Source organism: Megascapheus bottae, chromosome 22 (genome assembly GCF_031878675.1).
Source record: "Megascapheus bottae isolate mThoBot1 chromosome 22, mThoBot2.hap1, whole genome shotgun sequence".
NCBI classification, from domain to species: domain Eukaryota; kingdom Metazoa; phylum Chordata; class Mammalia; order Rodentia; family Geomyidae; genus Megascapheus; species Megascapheus bottae.
The window spans coordinates 29,300,968-29,311,705 of NC_143530.1; positions in this window are offsets into that span (position 1 = coordinate 29,300,968).

Here is a 10,738-nt window from a genome sequence, read left to right on the forward strand (position 1 = left end):
AACAAAAAGATCCAAATCATCAAATTTCAAAAGCAATGTGGCCCAGGGACAACATCCACTGGAAATCAGGCAGATTCTCTGAGGCTCTTCTCCCAGTCATGCCACAGAGCATGGGCCCAATCAATGAGTTACTCTATCATGCTATCACCCAGGAAACCTCAAAAGACTCTCCAGGGGTTTTACTGGAAGATGGTCAGGCAGGCATCCTCCATGAAGCTCACTTTCAAATTCTAGACTTCCAGAAGAGAGGTAAGTGCTCCACCAGATCCACAGCTTTTGTAGAGGATTTGGCCTGGTGGGCCACTCTTGTCAGTTAAGAAGAATTAGGAAAGTTTCTAAACTCATAAATGCTAACAAGAGCCCATCTTACTGGCCTGACTGAGGCCAGTTCCAGACTTCCTATTGTAACTCTCCTGAACTTTCCTCTCCTTCCTCACTGAATAGAATGGAAAAGGCTCAGGAACAGTGGTGAAATTTAAGTAATGGGTTTTCATCATGTGTGGTCAACCTCTAATCTCCCTATAGGACACTGCTGCTGAGATCCAGCCATGGCCCACAACAAGAGGAAACACTAGAGTGATGGGTCACTGGAGTGATCACCAGTTCTGACCCCACTTTCCTGGCCTCCTTGGATCAGGATGGGACGCTGAAGAAATTTGTATCCCTCTGCCTATCTGGACCCCAGCATACTTAACTCTGTTAACAGCCAACTGGACTCGGTCCAGTTGTTGGCTGAAAGCTGGAGAAATCTACAAGTTTCAGCTCGCTGTCTATTCAAGGGCCAGGCAAGAAATTCCCTGACTTAGGTACCCTCCAGAATATGTAGCAACTTTGGGGGGGATTATGAGCAGAAAAGAAGATGCAGGAGAAGAAGAATGTGAGGTTCTCTTACTTGGAGCCTTTAACTCAGCTTTCATTTCTGTGATGTTGACACTCTTTTTCTCTAGAGGAACTACCATCTTTGTTCTACTTGGCAATACCCAGGAAGCAGACTGTATTTTCTCAAGCAATGAATGTTCAGAAAAAGTCTGTTTGATTTACATGCGAAATTACACATTATAAACAAACAAAGAATGCAGTTATGTCTGGATGCTACTGTTTTTTTCCAGTTCGGCAAGACCTAGACTTTATTGGTTATAAATGTGGTTCCACAGGGAGGTGAGTAGATATAAATAACAACTGGCCTTGTTCAAAGATGCCCACTGCTCTGACAGGAAGGCCCAACCTCCTAGGACGGCCTTTCTCCTCCATTGCCCTTGAGACCTTAAGATTTGTGTGGAAACTTTCCACTCCAGAAGGAGGTGTCTATCCCCTGCACCTCTCTACCCACTCACGTCTTTATAAACTCCTCAAGGAACTTTTCAGAAGGGCTGACAATGACATTAAAGCTCCAAGGAGGACATTACAAGATGTCATTGTTGCTGCCTCCAAGATAGGACTTGGGCACTCAGAGAAGAACATTGATCTGACTTTCCTTGGCATATTTTTGCTTTCCTCATTGCTTTTCCTTGTTCTTTAAGAGAGATGTCAGTCCATGTTAGTGACAGCTCCAGGTAGCAGGGATATTGTTGTTGCTTTAGGACCTTGTCTGCCAGTGATCTAGGCTCATCCTTACCACCGTCCTGGGGCAGTGACTACCAGGCTGCTGTCCTCCAGGCAGCCCTTCTGGAAGGCTGCCTGAACAAATGTCTCAAAATTTTCCACTAATCAGACAGTGGTGGCTCACATCTGTCATCTTAGCTGCTTAGGAGTCTGAGATCTGAGGATCATGGTTCAAATCAGGTCCTGGCAGAAAAGTTTGTGAGATTCTTATCTCCAACAAACTTCCATAAATCTGAGCCATAATTTGTAGAGACTTTTACTAGAAGTGCAAGACCAACTGCTGCTGCTTCACATGCTCCTAATTACCAGTAGTCAGAAGTTGACCTGTGGCTCAAGTGGTAGAGTGCTAGCCTATGCAAAAAAGCTCAGAGATAGCACTTAGGCTCTGAGTTTAATTATCAGGACAGGCACACACACACACACACACACACACACACACACACACAGAAGAAAGATTCAACTAATGCATTCACACTCTCAAAGTGAATACTTTCATCTTTTGAAATTTTTATTTTTAATTAATTCATTTTTCTTGCTGGTATTGGGATTTGAAATTGAGGCCATAGGTTGTTACCTGGCTGTCTTGCTCTGGCTGATACTCTATCACTTAAGTCATGCCTCTAGTCTGGCATTTTGCTGGTTAATTGGAGATAGAGTCTCAGAGATGTTTCTCTTCATGACAGCTTTGGACCCAGATCCTTAGATCTCAGCCTCTTGAGTGGATAGTATTACAGAAATAAGCCTTTTAATTTAATTTTCATTTTTAGTCATAATTATATACTTGCAACATAAAATTTACCATCACGAGTAGTTTTTTTTAACTTTTAAAAATATTTTATTTTAGGGCTGGGAGTTTGGCCTAGTGGTAGAGTGCTTGCCTGGCATGCATGAAAACCCAAGTTCAATTCCTCAGTCCCACATACATAGAAAAAAGCTGGAAGTGGTGCTGAGAATCAAGTCATAGAGTGCCAGCCTTGAGAAAGTTCAAGGGCAGTGCTCAGGCCCTGAGCTCAAGCCCAGGACTGGCAAAAATATATATATATATATATATATATATTTATTTTATAGTAACTAATGCACAGAGGGGTTACATTACATATGTAATAAATGGATTTCTTATTGAACAGTATTAATCCCCCTTCACTTTCTTTCCCCCTTCTAATCCTCCCTCCCCCCACCCTCAAGATTTAAAGTTAATTTCTAACATAATGTCATCTGAGTATTGCTGTTGCATTGGTTCGCCCTTTGTTCTTTGTCTCACTGTTTTATTAGTTCCCTTCCCCAAGTCAGATAAACATATATATAAGACACAGTGTGTCAAAATAAAAAACAGTGGCAGCAGGAGATAAACCAAAGTGGGAGAAGGAATGAAAAAACAAAAAATGTTACACAATACATTTGAAACAAAGCAAAACAAAAACTTCTTGTTTCCATTTCTTGGAGTTCATTTCTATTAGTATTATTTTATATGGTCATATATATATATATATATATATATATAGCTATTGAGCGATAGTGATCCTCTGCTATCTGGGATATATGCTAATTATCATAAATGAGGGAAGCCATGGAGCTTATGTTTCTTTGGGTCTGTCTTACGTCATCTAGTATGAATTTTTCTAAGTCTATTTCCTCACAAATGAGACACAGTCATTCTTTCTGATGGAAGGATAGAATTCCATTGTGTATATATAACACATTTTTTGGTCTATCAATCTTCTGATCCATTCACCTGGGTTGGGTCCATATCTTAAGTATGGTGAAATACTCTGTGACTAATATAGTGGTGTAGCTTTAGTTGAGTAGCTTTAGTGTAGCCTTCTCTGTGGTCATTTGGGTAAATGCCCAGGAATGAGATCATATGGTTATGCATGAGCATGATGAGGCTAACCAAAGATTAATAGAGAAATTCATAGAATCCATAAACTGAAACCTGAATGAATTCCAACAGAAGGAAAGGGAGTCTAATGAAAATATAGCCACTCAGTTAAAGGATTTGAGCAAAAGCACTAAAAATCAAATCAAGGAAGTAAAGAGGCTCACATAAGATCTAAAGCAAAGCTTCAATGAAGAATTTTTTACTTTTATTTTTTTACTTAAAATTTTTTATTGTTAAAATGATGTACAGGTTACGTAAACAAGAAAATGAGTATAATTCTTGTCAAACATTGTTACCCCCTCCTATCAAGACTATTTTAAAATCTACAATTCAATAACCTAGAGGCTATTCATTCAATGAATGTCCAGAATGCTTCTATCTTGCAAAATAAAACTTTGTACCCTTTAAATAATCATATGTGAAGGTATCTAGCTGTGTTTGTAAGTATGTAGTTTTTGTGGGAGGAGGCACATATCTGTGAGTTAACCACGTGCATATGTGGTAGGGGCAAGAGAGAGAGTTTGTGTGTGTAAGGGTATTTTTAAGCATGTTTCAGGTGTGTTCATTTCATGTCTGTGTCTTAGAGTATGTGCACATGTGTGTGTGTGTGTGTGCGTGCGTGTGTGTGTGTGTGTGTGTGTGTGTGTGTGTGTGTGTACAGTGCTTGTAATTAAGGTGCAGGGTCCAGCAGAGGACCAAAGAAGCACGGAGGCAAGGTCCTCAGGGAGCTAAGTTGGGCTCCAGGGCTCCCTTTCCATTGGTTCCTGACTCCTCCAGAATCCTGAGGGGACTTGACAGTTTAAAAACTTGAAAAGATTTCCTATGGCTCAAAAAGACTTCACAAAACCTAAGATCAATTAGAACTGGACCTCAAACAAATAAGAATGAAAGTTGAAGAGAAGAGATCCTTAGGTATAACATTAGATCCCGAGTGAGAGATTCCCACAGGACAACACCACCCAGACTCAGCAGCATCAAAGTCTCATGGGACTAGCTGCTGGGTTCTGTTCATTTCCTTCCTTTTGCACTTAATGCTGATACTCTATTGACCCCTGAAATGAAGCAAAAGACCTCTTCCCCTTCCCAGCCCCCATATCTCATTTTGCAGGACACAAAGTACCCAATAACAAAACGGTATAAAAAGAAACAGCCAATAAGTGGGAGCATAGCAGTTTATACAAACAAAATGGTCAGCTAAAGCAAACTGGCAGTAACTCCTGAGTTTACTACAAATGTATTAATTAAAGAGGCTTGACGATGGAAAAAAACAAATTGAAATATTATCTGAGACCAGATACTAGAGATGTGTGCAGACCAAGCTCACATCACCAGCACATCCAGTGTGCTGACTAGCCATGTGTTTCTGTGCTCATGTGTGAGCATATGTGTGTACATGTGTAGTGGGAGCTTTGGGGTCCCCCCAAAGGAGACACAATAGCTGGAGTTAGAATGCAGGCTTTCTCATTTACTACTTATGTGACCTCCAGCTACTTAAGCTTATCTGTAAAAGGGTTGTCACAATGGTGTCTGCTACATAGATTATGAAGGGAATGCCCATAAAACACTGTGCAGTCCTGGGCACAAAATTAACTCTAAATGACTGTTACAGTAGTGATCATTATGCACTGAACAACCCCACACTTCCTGGATGAACCTTGCAACTTCTTCTAATGATCGGTATCATCTCATTATCTGAGAATCTGTCAATCATTTTAGATAATCTTGGGGGGATGGAGGGTGGGTCATCCTCTGCACCCACTGTAGTCCAGAAGTCTTGGGAGTGTCATCTGTCAGTGAGGTTACATTTCTAATTGGTTGTCATTGTGCATACAAGCATTCGAATGGTAGATTTGTAACTTAAATGAATTTGAAAACATTCCCTGTTGAAGCTCCATTGGGAGGCTGTCAGGGGAGTGGTTGAGGAGGACGGTGGCTGAACCATGCCAAGTGAATGGACCAGCTGTCACATAATGGCTGTTCTCCTTGGAAGCCCCCTGGGCTGGTCTGCCTGGGCATCTCACCAAACTCTTCTAATGAGGCCCATGGCAGCAAGTGGAGGAGACCCGTTCATAGCTGTCACTTCTCCAAAGGGCTCTGGTGATCTCTTCTTGCTGGGGAGGGAGGAGCAGCCAGGCCTGTACTGCTGTTCTCCAGAGGGCAACCGTGAAGCTTGGAAACTGGAGGAGGGCTTTCCAGCTCGACTGTGCAGGACTGGAAGGGACGTGATGCTCTTCAGGGTTTTCTCCACAGCACGACATGCAGATAGCAATCTACACTGGTCCAAAACAAGCCAAGGATCATTGCATAATCACATGTGTGGCGTTAAGACACAGCCAAAGAGCTTAAGTTCTCTATTCTTTGATGCCCACTCAGCAATTTCTACACTGAAGTTGCAGATGATTGAGCCAGAACCCTTCCTGTGGATGTGTCACTTAGTGTTTCATCTCTCTCCTCATGATACTAACAATGTCTGGTTAGCATCTGACAGGTTAGCTATACCATATGGACATATATCATAATCCACTGCAACACATTTTAACTTATGGAAAAAAGTTATGATTAATAAATTTAGAATTTGGTTTATTGTACATAATTTTATTTGTTTATTTGAAAAAGGGAAGGTAAGGGAAAAACAAGATGAGTGGGAGGCGTGGGGGAGGGAAAGTGGGAGAAAAACATGGGAAGGGGTAACAATGTTCAAGAAGTAATATACCCACTACCTGATAAATGCAACTGTAACCCCTTTATACATCACCCCAACAATAAAAAATAAAATAAATTTAGATACTGTGACTTGTCTACAAGAATGTCTCTTGTCTAATTTTACATAGCATAGATCCCCCAGGATAAAAGAAATCATGCTAAGGTGACAATATATGTGACAATAGTCCAGAAGCATTACCCCTTAAAAAGTCCTCTAATCATCATAGCTTGTTACATTCAAGTGTCCTTAATTATTAAAATTCTTTCTTGCTCATAAAGCCCAATGAAACTTCCTGTGTAAGGGAATAGAGCTAGTAATGTTTTATAAGCTTAACTGTATGGACGCTGATTTGTGTCCATAACTTTCTCAATTATGTTTTCATTTGTTGGCAACATCCTAGGACAGCATTTTCTCCTTCTGTCTAGGTACATGGCTTTGCAGTACCTTCTTTCACTGGTTCTAAAACCCAATGCCAAACCTGAAGGGTTTTCTAATTTCTATGTTCATGAATTCACTCTACATTAGCTAGGCTTCTAGGATCATTCCATTATCCATTATTCTGTATTCAATGTCTCCCACAGAGAGGGTGGGCACTGTGCTTTAACTGATGGAGTTCACTGGACCTGACACTGGGCAAGATCTCAGCTGTTATTCTACATTGCTCAAGTTTGGGGGTACCTTGTTACACAGAAAGAGATATGGAGACATGTGAGTCCATCAAGTAGTTATCGAATATGAACTATTGGTGGATGATGTGATGACTATACAATCCAGAAGAGGGAAGAACATTCAATGTTAAGCCTTTGAAATTTAATCAACAGCTCTGTTCTATGAGTTTGTATATTTCAAACTGTTTCATGTTTGCTCCCATGACAAATACCTTTGTGTGGGCTGAATCCGGCATATAATATGTGTGCACAAATATGTGTCGGTTCATTAGTGGATTAAATTCAGTGAAATCCTGCACATGAGTGAAAACAAAAGGGGTAGGAAGTGAGGGCTACCATGGGGTTTTGTGTCCAGTTTTGTTGTTGCTGTTCCATTTCCTTCCCTAAGTGGTCATCCCTCATTTTACATTTGGAATTCCAAGGCTAGAGATGCATGAAAGCAGCATCGACTAAGTATTACAATATTTTATTCATGCATAGTATTACAACACACCATAATTTATACATAGTAATCTTTAGTTAGGTGAAATGTGCCAAATATTACCCACATGACCAAACACTAAGCAGTTTCAGTTCCAACTCCAGTTCCCAGGGTTTTTCTTTTTCCTATGCTTATTTGCAAAGGCTCTATATTGTATGGCTTTTATGTCTGTCTGATCAAGCGGAAGTAAGCCCGGAATGAGTAGAGGGCCAGTCATAGCACTTGGGGATGATTTTATGCCTTGCTTGGTAGCCACTGTGATTCTACCACTTCTGGGGCTGATCTTGGGAATCTTGACACAGATCTCAGTGCCCAGGAGTGGTGGTAAATCTACCCAGTACCTCCACATACACAAACACTTTTCCAGCCCTCCATGATCATCTCCATTGCCTTCAAACACCTAGCTCGACAAAATCCCAATGACAAGAGAGAGAAACTGAATGACAATATTACAGGAAAATGGAAATAAAATGTGTCCTAGCTGAACGGAAGCATGCAAATTAAATCAATCTAAGAATCAGTATGGAATGATTTCTTTCAGGACCGATGAATAGTAGTTTACATAACATCCCATTGTATGAGATTTTTAAATCTATATATCTCTTGGAATGTGTAGGACAGCAGGATATATTTTTATTTTTATATAGAGAGTAATGTTTTTATCAAACAGGATTCTATAAGATGCATAGGTATATTTATATGTATATAAATTATGTATGTTTACAAATATATAAAGCATGCATGTATAAACACATGTCTTTATACATATACACACATGTATTCAATGGTCCCTTGATATTCTCAGGGCCTTGTCTCTAGGACAATGCATACACCAAAACCTGTTGTTCAAGTCCCTCACATAAAATGGCATAGAAAATACACACATCCTCTAGCATACTTTAAAATCATCTGTAGATTGGTTATAATAACTTAAATATAGAAATAGTTATTATTTTATTATTAACAGAAAAAATAAGAAAAAGAAAAAAACAGGAGCATGGTTGATTGGTTTCCTGGATGGGAAACTCCCAGACATGGAAGTGTGAGTACATTTAAATATCATGGAGTTAAATAGCTTAGGTAAGAATATAGAAATTAGATTTTAACCCTTGGTTTTATAGTAATTTCATTTATAAAGGCAAACGTACTTTATCTTGATCACTCTGTGTGTGTGTGTGTGTGTGTGTGTGTGTGTGCACAGGTACTGGGGCTTGAATTCAAAGCCTGGAAATAGTGTCTGAGCTTCTTTTGCTCAAGGCTAGTGCTCTATCACTGGAGTCACTATTGTACTTCCAGCCTTTTTGGTAGTTTATTGGAGATAAAAGCCTTATCTACTTTACTGACTGGGCTGGCTTCAAATGGCAAGATCTTATCCTTCTGAGTAGCTAAGATTATGGGCAGAATCTTATTCTTTAAATAAAGATTGACTGTAGAAAAATAGTTCTGCACTGTACTCAGAAACTGACATGTCTAATGGCAATTCCTTTGTACAACTACTTAGGGATAATAAACATGCAACGAACAAACTAAAACGCAATTCTAATTTACTGTGGAACATAGCATCTTATAGTTTGCCAATACTTTATGCTATTTAAACACTCTGCTACTTAATTCTTACCACAGCCATCTTCAAAATCTCCAGCACACAAAAAAAGCAAACTGAAGTTTTATGGTTTAGGTCTCAAATGTTCTCCAAAGGTCCATATTCCAAATCTTGGTCATCAGTCTGTGGCAGTATTTATAAAAGGAGAACTAGTGGAAGAAAGCTAGGTCACTGGGAAGTTCTTTTGAAGGGACCATTGGGACCCCAACCCTTCCTTTCTCTCTGCCTCCTCACTGCCAAGAGGAGAGCAACTTTGCTCTACTATGTGTTCCTCCCATAATGCTGTGCTCACTGCAGACCCAAAGCCACAGGGTCAACAGACTATAGATTGAAATCTCTGAAACCATGAGCCAAAATGATCCTTTCTACCTCTTACCTTGTTTACAGGCATTTTGTCACAGCAATGGAAAGCTAACTAACACATGAGGCTTGTATTCACATAGTTACTATATGATAGATCTGGGGTATAACTGAAGTGTTAGAAATCAAATCCATGTTCTCAGCTACAATATACTTTCAACAAGATACCATCACACCCTTACTAGAAATCTCCCATTCTATGCATACTTTAAGTCTCTTTGTAGCTGGCCTCATGTAGTTCTTTGGTGACAATGGAATCTGTTGATGGTGGCACAGGCCCAGGTATTTTTAAGTGTAGGGAGTGGGAGGCAAGGTGGAGGCCAGCCACGATGATACCTTCTTTGCCAATAGATCACTTTTTATTGGACTTTTGGACACACCAGGGAATCTATCGTGCCCTAGGCTATTTAATGGGAAGCAAGAGAGGTGGTCTTTTCCCATTTATAGTCAGCCCCTCAGTGTATTAGTGAAAGGAAGAAGCAATATTTGTCACATATCCTGTAGTTCCAGAATTCTTACTATTTCTAACCCCATGAGTGCTTTCCAATGCCTTGGACTTGTAGAGTTTTGCTCTTGTCCCCTGAACAACTTACATAACCAAAGTATGTTAGAAGCACCCATTTATTCAAAATACAATGTCTATTATCCTAATTCCAACCCTTACTTCCCATCACATCTTCTCTCATCTAGAAATGCCTTTCAGCATGAACTGGAAATGAGACAGAACTCTGTCACCTATCAAATGATAAAGGAAAATGTTCTTTGTTGCTGGTCTTGGCGATCAAAGTGAATGCCATGAGTTTGCCAGTATAGTTCAGCTGGTTTCTCTTTCACTCAGCATTAATGTTTTATGAAATCTCTCTAGAGCCCAGGGGATCCAACATTGGCTCTTAGTTCTTTATTCTTCACTGTTGTGTCTAATTGCCGAGGAGGTTCCAGGATAAGACTCACATTTTAAGGTGGTGGTAATGTATTTCCTAGCCTTCTCATCTGCAAGCAGGCTTGCATCTCGATGTGGAATTTTAATCATGATTTTCCTCAGAAGGGGAAATGAAAATATTATTGGACTAAATATCCCTGTTCTTCCTTGGATTGTATGGTCAGTTTTTCAGTGAGAAATTTGCATCCAGAGATTTGCTGGTCACAAAACTCAGGCTTAGCTGGGCATAGTGGCACATGCCTGTAATCCTTGCTACTCAGGAGGCTGAGATCTGAGGATGGAGGTCCAGGCACTAAAATCCATGAGACTTTTTTCTCCAATTAGCCACTAGAAAAATGAAAGTGGTGCTGTGGCTCAAGGGGTAGGGCAGTAGCCTTGAGTTGAAGAGCTCAAGGACAGTGCCCAGGCCCAGAGTTCAAGCCCCACAACTGACAAAAAACAAAACCAAAAAAAGACCTCAGATGAAGTCTGTGCTTTTATGAAATATGCTCTTTGCTTGTG